This window comes from Ixodes scapularis, unplaced genomic scaffold (genome assembly GCF_016920785.2).
Source record: "Ixodes scapularis isolate PalLabHiFi unplaced genomic scaffold, ASM1692078v2 PGA_scaffold2__306_contigs__length_199485367, whole genome shotgun sequence".
NCBI lineage: Eukaryota > Metazoa > Arthropoda > Arachnida > Ixodida > Ixodidae > Ixodes > Ixodes scapularis.
In genome coordinates, this window is record NW_024609857.1 from 133,124,029 (window position 1) to 133,134,552 (window position 10,524).

The window sequence follows — 10,524 nt, forward strand, 5'->3', positions numbered from 1 at the left end:
ATGTGCAGTGGTATGAAGGAACTGCCACCTTACGCTCAGCTAAAAGAACGAATTTTACGTGAACTAAGATTGTCTCCAAACGAATATAAACGACTGTTCAATACGGCAGGCAAATTGCGGGAAGAGTCGTGGAGCCAGTTCGCCGGGTGACTTAATAGCTACTTCAGTTACTATCTGAACAGTAGAAAAGTGGAAACTTACCATGACCTGTTGCAACTAGTTGTCGCGGATAGGTTGAAGGAGTCTCTCCCCAATGAAACAAAAGCGTATGTTGCCTTGAACGAAACGGGGGAATGGCTGCGTCCCGAGGCGATAGCCAAGCTGGCTGAATGCCATCAGAAGAGTACTGCACAAAGGGTCCCAAAACCCTACCACAAGACGGACACTACTCGAGACTCTGGTCAGAGCGAGTCTGTGACGCATCCGAAAGAGAGAGGGCTTACCGTGCATTTCGGCGACACTCGACGCTGTTTCGCTTGTGGGGAACAGGGTCACCTGGCAAGAAATTGCCCTGAGACCAATCCTAAGCTAACGGCACAAGTAAAAAGTCCTTTATACTGCGAACACGCTGAGCTAATATTCGAGCTGCATGATAAACTAGTACCGCTGGCTGAACAACACCAAGTGCTTGACGGAGAACGATATGTGCAACTCCGCTCAGGGGACAAGTACTTAAATGCCAGAATTGATTCGGGTGCAGACATTACAGTGGTTCGAAGGTCTATGGCCACCATTTTGAATAATCGGAAGAAAAAGGTTCGGTTGAAGGGCGCTTTCGGCAACGAGGGGGAGGCCGATCTCATGTATGTCCCTTTTCGACTTGGTAGCAATGCGCTTGATACCGGAGTGGATACTTTACTGCTCTGTGCTGTAACCAAGCAGCTTGCCGGAGAAGTTGACGCACTACTCACACCTGAGGATTTAGTAGCTTTAAGAGGAGTAGAACAGGAAAGGCCCTTCGCAGATCAGGTAAATCTTCCTGGTGAAGCTGCAGTCTTGAAGAAAGGTCGTGTGATAGAGGCATGTGTGGTGAGCACACAGTCGGCGGGAGAAAACGGGACTGTAGAGTCTGAGGACGAGCGAAGTGACGTACACAAAATAGAATCTAAAAGTTGCCTTCAGTTTCGAACAGAACAGAAGAACGACGAGTCGCTGAAGCCACTGTGGCTACAGGCGAAAAAAGGGACTCATGAAATGCAAGTGCTTGATGGAATGCTGTTCCATAAAGAAAAAATAAATGGCAGAACTGTGGAGCAGTTAGTTTTACCGGAAAACAGGCGGAAGACGGTGTTAGAAGTAGCCCATGACAAACCAGTTGGCGGGCATTTTGCTCGAAAGAAAACGCAACAGCGAATTAAGAATTCGTTTTACAGGCCGAATGTTCCAGTTATGAGAGCGCCAGATGCCAGCCAGCCCTTCGTTCTGTCCACTGACGCATCAGATAGAGCGATAGGGGCATGTCCTGCACGAAGTGCAGATGACGGGAAAGAGTACCCGGTGGCCTTTCTCAGTAAACTTACTGCTCCCCAAACCCGGTTTTGTGGGCCTCGGGTCAGTTGGAAACGTGGGTATTTGGGGCGGAGGTCGAAATTCGCACCGATCATAACCCTTTGCAGTATTTAGCGTCAGCAGCACCAAATAGTGCGAGGCTGACTCGTTGGGCGCTTGCGTTGCAAAAATTTAACTTGAATGTACTTTATGTAAAAGGGACGAGAAACATCCCTGCTGATGCGTTGTCAAGGCTGTAGTGGGGAGGAGTTTTGTTTGGGGTTAAGATACTTTAGACGTTCTTAAGCAGTTTGTCAGTCCTTCTTGTGATCATTCACGCCGAATGGACGGGAATGTGCGCGCAGTTCGCTTGTTCTAAATGCTACAAGTGTATAGGGATACACAAATTATGATTTTCTTTTTATTGGAAAAGAAAAAAAAAAGGGGGGGGGGGGGCGTGTCATGCATGTAGCATGCATGAGGCAGAAGATTCAGTGCCGTCGCCGACGGGTTATCGGGTTTTGTGATTGTTATATTTTTGTTACTCGTGGTGTGCGCTGATTGGCGCGTCGAAAAAAGGCGACGTGACGACGGAAGGAAGAATCGACGAGACGGGCAGTTCTGGGCTAGAGCTGGTTCAAGCAACACTTGGAGCTCGAATAAAGCGCTTTCCCCCCGAAAGGCTGACTCTCTGCCTTCCCGGGTCCCACGGCACCCAAACCACAAGCCGTGACTCATAGAATCATTATGTTTAAGTATTATCAAAAATAGTAGAATAAGTGTATTTAAGCTATATTCATCCGAATTGCGTGTTTTGGTCTACGAGGATAATATTGCGATGTTTTTGTGCTTTTTTGTTTTGTTTTTTTTAAACCAAGGAAGCATTGTCAAAGCAGTTAATACAGTCAAGTGGTTCTGTAATGTCGGTGGGATCGCAGTAAACTGGAACAAGTGTCTCGGTTTTTGGCACCGGGAGTGGTTTTCAACGCCAAGCGTGTTCGCGAATAAAAATTGGGTATCCACTTCAGTATCGTATTTGGTAGTTACCCTCGAGTACAACCGCGATAGTGAGCCTTGCTTGCACAGTCAGGTATTGGAGTTCCGTGACAAAGCGGAAAAGGGGAGGGAGAGTGGTTTACTTAATTTTGCGCGTGCCACAGTTTGCAATTTGTTTCCTGTGAGAGGAAGCTGTAGCACATTTTTCAATTATTACATTGTTCTCGAGTGAATGTAAAAAAAATCTCATCGCGTTTTCGCAGTATTTTTTGGGGGCTCCTCTTGGAAGAAATTGAGCAGAATTAATCTCTTTCGTCGAGTTCGCGAGTGTGGACTAGGCCTGTCGCACCTGTTTCTGCGTCAAGTAGTAAATCGTTTTATTTTTTTTTTTTCGTTTCACGAGTGATTCTTTCTTGCGAACCGTGCGCCAAGTAAGGCTGAATCGGGCTTTTCCAGAGTTTATAGTACCTTAGTAAGTGAGCCAGTATGCATTAATGGGTACTTCAAATATTTTGTGACGTCATGCCGAATTTTAGCGTTGTTGCTTTTTTTTGTCCCTATGTAGAGAGACTTGCTCTCTACAGGCACAGGCCTGGCCGCTTTAAAAAGGGTGACACGAATACAATTGCCTCCTTGTGTCAATATTCTTTTATTTAAAATGCACATCGATAGTCTGCCAGTAAAGACCTGGATGGAATAGAAGGGCATGTTCATCCTTTTGTGGGTTCACTACTAAACTTCGCAACTCGCAACTGATAAAACAACCTTTGCTGCCATAGCAATACCCGGAAGACATGAACTTTGTAAACTATGACACTTGTTGGTGGAAAGTTTATCGTAGACCACAAGGGCATGCTTGACCAAAGTAACAACATGGCTGACGTCATCTAAAGCTGAACGCTCGACCACGCGCATTCAGGTAAAGGGCTACGTTGTTTTTACACTGGCTACAGAAAATGCATCAAGAAACGTAAAATTGAATTGAGACAAAGCAATCTTAATAAGAACGTCCTACTATTTTAAGACAACTTCACTACAATTCCATGAAAACAATGTTTTTTATCGCTCAGGCTAGTGGTTTGTGTACATTGATCCCAATTGATATTTTCATGTGCACGCGGCTTTTCATCTGCACATTTAGGTCCAAAAGAAACATTCACTGAACCCATTACGATTAATGTAAAAAAATAATTGTTTCTTATAATGACTACATTTCTTAATCTAGAGAACTGACTACTTACTGCAGCCTGCAGTTCTAAAGTTCCCTTTAAAAAAATTCACCTAAAAATGAACCGATCCTAAAATGTACGACATTTAGAATTTTGCAAAAAGGTTCACATAGTTCAATGTTTGTGGTGAAACATAAAAAAGTTGAGTACTGCGTATGGAACATAAGCGGGTATCAAACTGACTACTAGCAAAATAGAATTGTTAATTAGGAAGTGCTTTGCACTCTTGTTTTAAATTAAACCATATTTTTTCAAGGGACATGACCCTCATCGCGAAGTAAGTATATCATATATGTTGGTAAATACTCAGACAAAATCAAAAACTCATAGGCTGGACATTGATCTTCGTAGTTTCTCCGGAGAAATAATGGTTTCAAATTTGAGGCCTCCCAGCAGCGGTGGCTTATCAGTTGGTCGCACCATTTCACTTTTTTCTTTGTGTGAAGTGCGCATATCCAGTTCGTCGTCACAACAAAATAACGAACATTTTAGAATCGCGTCAAATGCCGGGCGTAAAATAGTTAGCTCAAAGCAATTTTAATATATTTTTTACCCTTATACAAAGCCACTGTTAATTAAATAAATATTGTAAAAAATCCAAAGCGATATAATATACAACCTTTTTTTCTCGGATACAAAACAATATCTTAGTATTAGGGGAAATTCGTTTATAGCAATACCAAACCTTAAGATTAGGAGAGCGGTTTGTGATACTGGCTGTGAGAAAATGTGGCTGTGCCGTACTTCTAAAAAGCAATGGTAATCACGCGCTAACGCTACAATACCACAATTTTTAGATCGTCTAACAAAATTAAAATATATTTAACAAAAACCAGGAAAAATACATGTTCATTTTTTTCCTTCAGTTCCTGACAACTCTTGTGAATAAAAAAAATTAATTGACCACTTCGTTTTTGCCCAAAGGCCTAATAACTATAACTATTATGTTTACCAATCTTCTCTATATTTTTCTTTTTATTATCTGTCATAGTGGTGGCAGATGCGCGTTAAGTAACATTTCATTTACATTTGTTTCGTCTACCTAGTCTATTAGCAAAAAAAATAGTTTGAATTTCAATTTGGATTTAACGTGCTATTACAATAATTTTGGTAAATTTATTCCACTGCTAATTTTTTTGTTACGCGGTCGTCTTCCTTATACCGTTTTGTCCAGCGTTGTTAGGGATACAGGGAACTGATTTTTTAATTTTGCTCGTGTATAATGGCAAAAGGAACGCAACTAAGCAATGAGCGTAGCTATTAAATTAGTTGATTGAGTTATTTGTGCTGACTTAAAACAACGCAACTCCTTGAAGCAAAGAAATAAAATTCGAAAATAAAAGTAGAAATAATATTCTCCTATGAGGTTCCCAATAGGGTAGTTGACGTTTAGACTCGACAGCCCCTTTGCTTGTGGCAAATCCGAGAAACCCTGTACTAAGACCACCACTTTCTCGTCCAGTAAAGTGATCAGTCAATCTGCTGCATACTTTCAATCGAAACTATCATTTTAAGAAAGTCGCTATGTGAGCAACCTAAAGAAAAAAGTTTTCTTTTTGTAGGAGGCAGTCTAACTAAGGGGTCTTTATACGGGTTTTACCCAACTTGTACAAAACACGCGAAGAATGCTCTATCTTGTGAAATCCCTGTCATGGTGGCAGGCGAAAATCTGCTCTATGACGTAGCGGTCAATTGGAGAGCCCGAGCCGGGAAAGTCCCTCGCTCAAGATCGAAACTGCGATCGGACCGGAGATAGCACGCAGACTCGACCTGCCGGAAACTGATTGGCAACCCCGTCGAGCTACATTGCACAATTGTTGTCAGCGGTCCAGCCGCGGTTTCGACCTTTAGCGAACCGCCTCTCAGGCCTAGGCTGTTCCATTGAGCGTTACGGCACGGAGTAATTATTGGGCTGCCGACAGGATAACGCTCCCACGACTTAGGACACGGTTCGCGTGATTCTTTTAAGATTGGTCAGCACATACTTACTTGCGTTATATTAAGTTTTACAACTAAGATGAGTTGGATTTATTGCTCGTGAAGCTTTCTTTCTTTGTCACTATTTGTTTCCTCTCTACCGACGTCACAGAGTATCTGGTAAGCCGAGAACATTGAATGATAATGTTCAAGTTAAATGGGATTGTTTCCTAGTTTGAAGTTAGCAATTATCAAATGGTTATTAGAGGCGGCCGCTAAGCCCCCCACGGAGGCGTTATTGTGTTGAGCAGTACATTTGTGTTTTAATCAGCCTGTCCTATTGATGAAAGAAAACTGATTAAAAAAGATTCCGAATTGAAAAATATTTGGGGACGCCTTGGGATTTTTACTTCATCTATAACACACTCGCAATGTAGCATCAATAATTAAAAGTGGCACGCTACAGAAAGAAAACCTTTCCTGTGCGAGCAAGATACAACTATGTCTATTAGATATGTTTTGCAGATAGTGTTGATCACAAGCCTCATGTGGTCTAGAAAAGTGCGTCACCTTATTCTGAAACTTTTATCATTCCGCTCGCTTTATTGCAGGTTAAAAAAAACGATAGCAGAGAGAAGGCAGCTATAATTAGGCTCGTTAACTAGCTATCCACGTTCGCAATAAAACCGCCGCATTGAAGCATACGGGAAAATTTGGCTCGCTTTTGGAGCAAAACAACTTTAATAGACAAACTTATTGTTGCTCTAGAATAATTTTGCGCGTTTTGAAATAGGCCTGAGGCCAAACAGCTCTAAAACGTGAGAAATATTGAGGTAATTGGTTTGTTTTTCAGTATCATACAATATACGTGTAAGCTACGCGCTAAATACCGAGTGTTTCCGGAAACGTGGGCATAATGGATCCAACGAAGACTACGCATCGCATAGAGGCACGTAAAAATACGTCTTCACGGAGGCACCAAAATTAAGAGGGCAGACCTCATGTGACAGTACGGAGGCTTTATTATCTAGCCTTTTCTACGTGCTATGCGTGGCGGCGCACGCAAGTTGCGAGTTCTAAACATGGGGGTGGCATTGCTTGCGCGGAGATGCGCACCGATAACAGACCGAAATCTATAAACGTGTCGAAATCTAGCATTTTGTCGGGACGGCGTAAAATGCTGCGCGTGCCACACATAATTTTGATGTGAATGTATCAACTATTTTTCGACGATAACCCTGGTGAAAAAAGTCATTTGTATGAGAAATTTCTCGTGTCCAATAAACACATATGAATCATACAAGATATATAAGAATATATAAGAACCCTGTAAGAACTATATAAGAACGGTATAAGAATTATATAAGATATATAATAATCGTATAAGAACTTTATAAGAAACCTCTCGCAAGCTTCTTATATGGTGCTTGTATGTTCTTATATATCTTATACAGTTCTGATATAGTTCTTATGGGGTTCCTATATGTTCTTATATATCTTGTATGATTTATATGTGTTTATTGGACACAAAAATTTCTCATACAAATGAGAATTTTCTATAGGGAAGCAGCAATAATTGTAATTGAAACGCTGCCTTTAAATCAATAACTAACAATTTATTTACTAAAAATGTACTAGTTATGCAAATATATTGTCACGGATGACAATTGACGAGGCGTCGAAGACTGAAGCATACTAAAAGTTTAATGGGGCTTAATTATGCCCCCTAAAAAAATCAAAAGAAGGTTAGCGTCGCAGGTGTCGATGGCGGCGACACAGCAGGATCGAACGTTGGGGCGGGACTGACCCCGGCTCGCCGTGGAGACCCGTTTGTTCACCCGTGGGATTCTGGAACTATCGACGTAGAAAACCCGGGGCGTAGAATATTCTGATCTCTAACGTACTAGATGATTCTCGAACTTACGAGAACGCTAAATTGAAAGAATAAGAAAATACACTCCGCTTCTAAAAATAGCACCCGGGGCCTCCGGTAGAAAGCCCAGCATTGTAACCACTCGGCCGCGCACACGCTCGCTAGGCGACGCGCGGTGTATTACTCCCCTCTTTAAAAAGAGAATCGTCTCGATGCAAGTTACTGGGAAATGAAACAGCAAAGCAAAACTAATGGCAAACTACGGAGGCTTGTAGAACACGGTCCTATCGAGCGTAGTACAAAAGCGCAGTTCACAGTCATATCGGTGGTAGTACGGCTTGAGGCGAACGATGCGGACAACTTCCGGTCGTGGAGGGTGGCGAGATGAAGTCCGTGTTCCGTCGGGCATCACCTCATAGTTCAGATCCCCAAGTGGAGGAGGCACTTGGTAGGGTTCGAAGTAGCGCTTCAGGAGTTTTTCACTCAGACCGCGTCGTCATACCGGGGTCGTATCGTGCTTGAAACCAACGTCCATCCGACGAAGGTTGTACCGGGTGGCGTCGACATGGTTGTTGATTTTGAATGACATGAGAAGTTGGCTCAAGCCAAAACGAGCAGAGTTAAAAAGATGGCGGCTTCCAGGATTATGTCAGTGGCTGCTTTGGCGGCGTTGTGAGTGCGACGTCGGCGGCATCCTTGCGACTGCGATTTTCAATACGGGACGACATTGTACTCGGTTTGGCAACGATCACCGGCAGCTTGATGCTTGTGACGCGCGAACATTTCTTGGCGAAGGTACGATGTGCGAAGGTCAGTACACAAGACCTCTCTTGCCGAGGCGACGCAAGCGGACACGACCGGTTAACCGCTCGCGTCGCCTTCTCATGTTCAAACAAATCTAAAATATTACTCTGGACCAAAAAACTTGTTTTTTCTAAAGTTGCAGCATTTTGTGTGTGAAATAAAAATTGTGACTGTATCTTGGTGGCGTCGCAAGCGTGAAGTGGTTGGGCGTTTGCGTTGCGACGGAGAAACGCTATTCTAAAACTCTCTCGAGTCGCGTGCGCTAATACAAGCGCTAAATTTAGCGCTAGCGTGCGCTAAAATTGCGTACGTTATTCTAAAACTTCCTATTTTAGAATACCGGGCGCTACTTTACCGCGCGTTACGGTCGGCAAAATAGCGAGGATTGCGGCGAAGAGTTTTAGAATAGCGTTTCTCTGCCCCCAAAACGCAAGCATTTCGCGCTTAAAACGCCACCAAGATGTCGCGACAGCTTTAATTTGGAAGTTAGAACTTCCAACTTATTGAAAGTTCTAACTTCCAATAATTTGGAAAGGTCAAATTTTTGGAAATTAAAACAAATAATTTGTTTTAATTTTTGGAAGTTAGAACTTCCAAAAATTAAAACATTTTTATAGTTGTTTTATACTCAATGCCGCATGTTCTTTTTTTTTTTTTTTTTTGTCACTGCCAAGCTGCTCTGTTGTACTTACGAAGCCCAGACGATCCAATACCCAGGTATGTTTACATGTCTGCCGCGATCGTAAGTACACGCGCTTGGATAGCTTTGAGCTCTGAATCCAGCAATCCGTGGCGTTTTCAATACGCTTCGACTACACCGACCGCGGTCGCCGAGTGCGACTCACGCAGATCCCGAGCGGGCGACGGCGTCGAAGACGCGATCAACGGGCGCCGCCTTTTGCGGTACCCACGTTATTTTCGAGAAATAAAGGGTACTAAAACTCGAGTCCGAATGCTTGTTTTGGGTCTGCGCATGCACAGCGGCTACGACGTTATTGTAAAACTCCTTAATGTTCACTTCTCGTTCAACGCGTACAATGCAAACAAAGAAGCATGCTTACCAACTGCGTTGAGTTCTGTCGCGTCGTCGGTCTTCCGCCTTCTTTTTGAGTATAATCACCACAAGAGGAAATTTTACGGATAGATAAACTTGATTAAATTAGCACATTTCCATATGTAAAGGCATTTCCATCCCGCGACAGACATGTACTCAGCGCGCGATAAACGCAACGGTCGCAAAACCATGCCGGAAAAAGAAAAAAACCGCCCCGTCGGTGTCGCTACCGACGGGGCGCCGAAAACACGATCCTTAGAATACAAAACCGAAATCAGTAAAAGTTACAATACCAAAACCGAAACTGATCAAATCGCGATGGAGGGGCGCCGTAAATATGTCTTTAGAAACTTAGGAGTAAAAGAGGGTGAATACAGTTATTATTATAAGCACAGGAAATAATCGTGTAAATCAGAACTAGCACTGACGCGCTATTTGTTTCGAGTGCAATGCCGTGTGGAGTAATTTTTTTTTTTTTTGTGGCGATTACTTTTAATTTACGCTCAGCTTGCAGAATTTTATTAGTATTATTAGTATGGTCCTAAAATTCCTTTAGAAAAGCAAGGATTGCAATAGGGTATTTTCCTCTAATTTTTTTATTGTATCTGAGTGTTTGATTCTAGCATTAATTTCGAGCTACAAAACTCTTTGAACATTCATAACGCCATTGATGGACAGCGATGGTGCTGAAACCATTTTTGCCATCCGAAAATATTAAACATTAAGTGTAAAACTGCCTCATAATTAACTTGACTAATGTACTTTTATACATGCTGGAATTCTAGCAACACATTCTTTGGACGTGGAACAGATATTTGCATCACACAGCCCATGCTACATAACGCATGCATCAAATGGGCCGGTGTATTTCTGAAAGGGACTATTTGTACCTCAATTGGCTGCCTGACAAATATATCAGCTTCGTCCAAACACAACTTTCCAAATGCACAGAAACATGTTCCCATTGGTCCGATTCTCAATTGTTGCGTCCAATATGCATTTATATCGTACTGACAGACATACGTCTAATTTATTCCTATTGCTCGAATATACATGCACAATTCGCCTAGGCAATCCTGTTTGGCCAACAAAATTTTTCGTTTGACTAATAAAAATTTTTAATGGTCCGACTCCGGTAAAGTCCCTATGGGAGCAGTCCAACC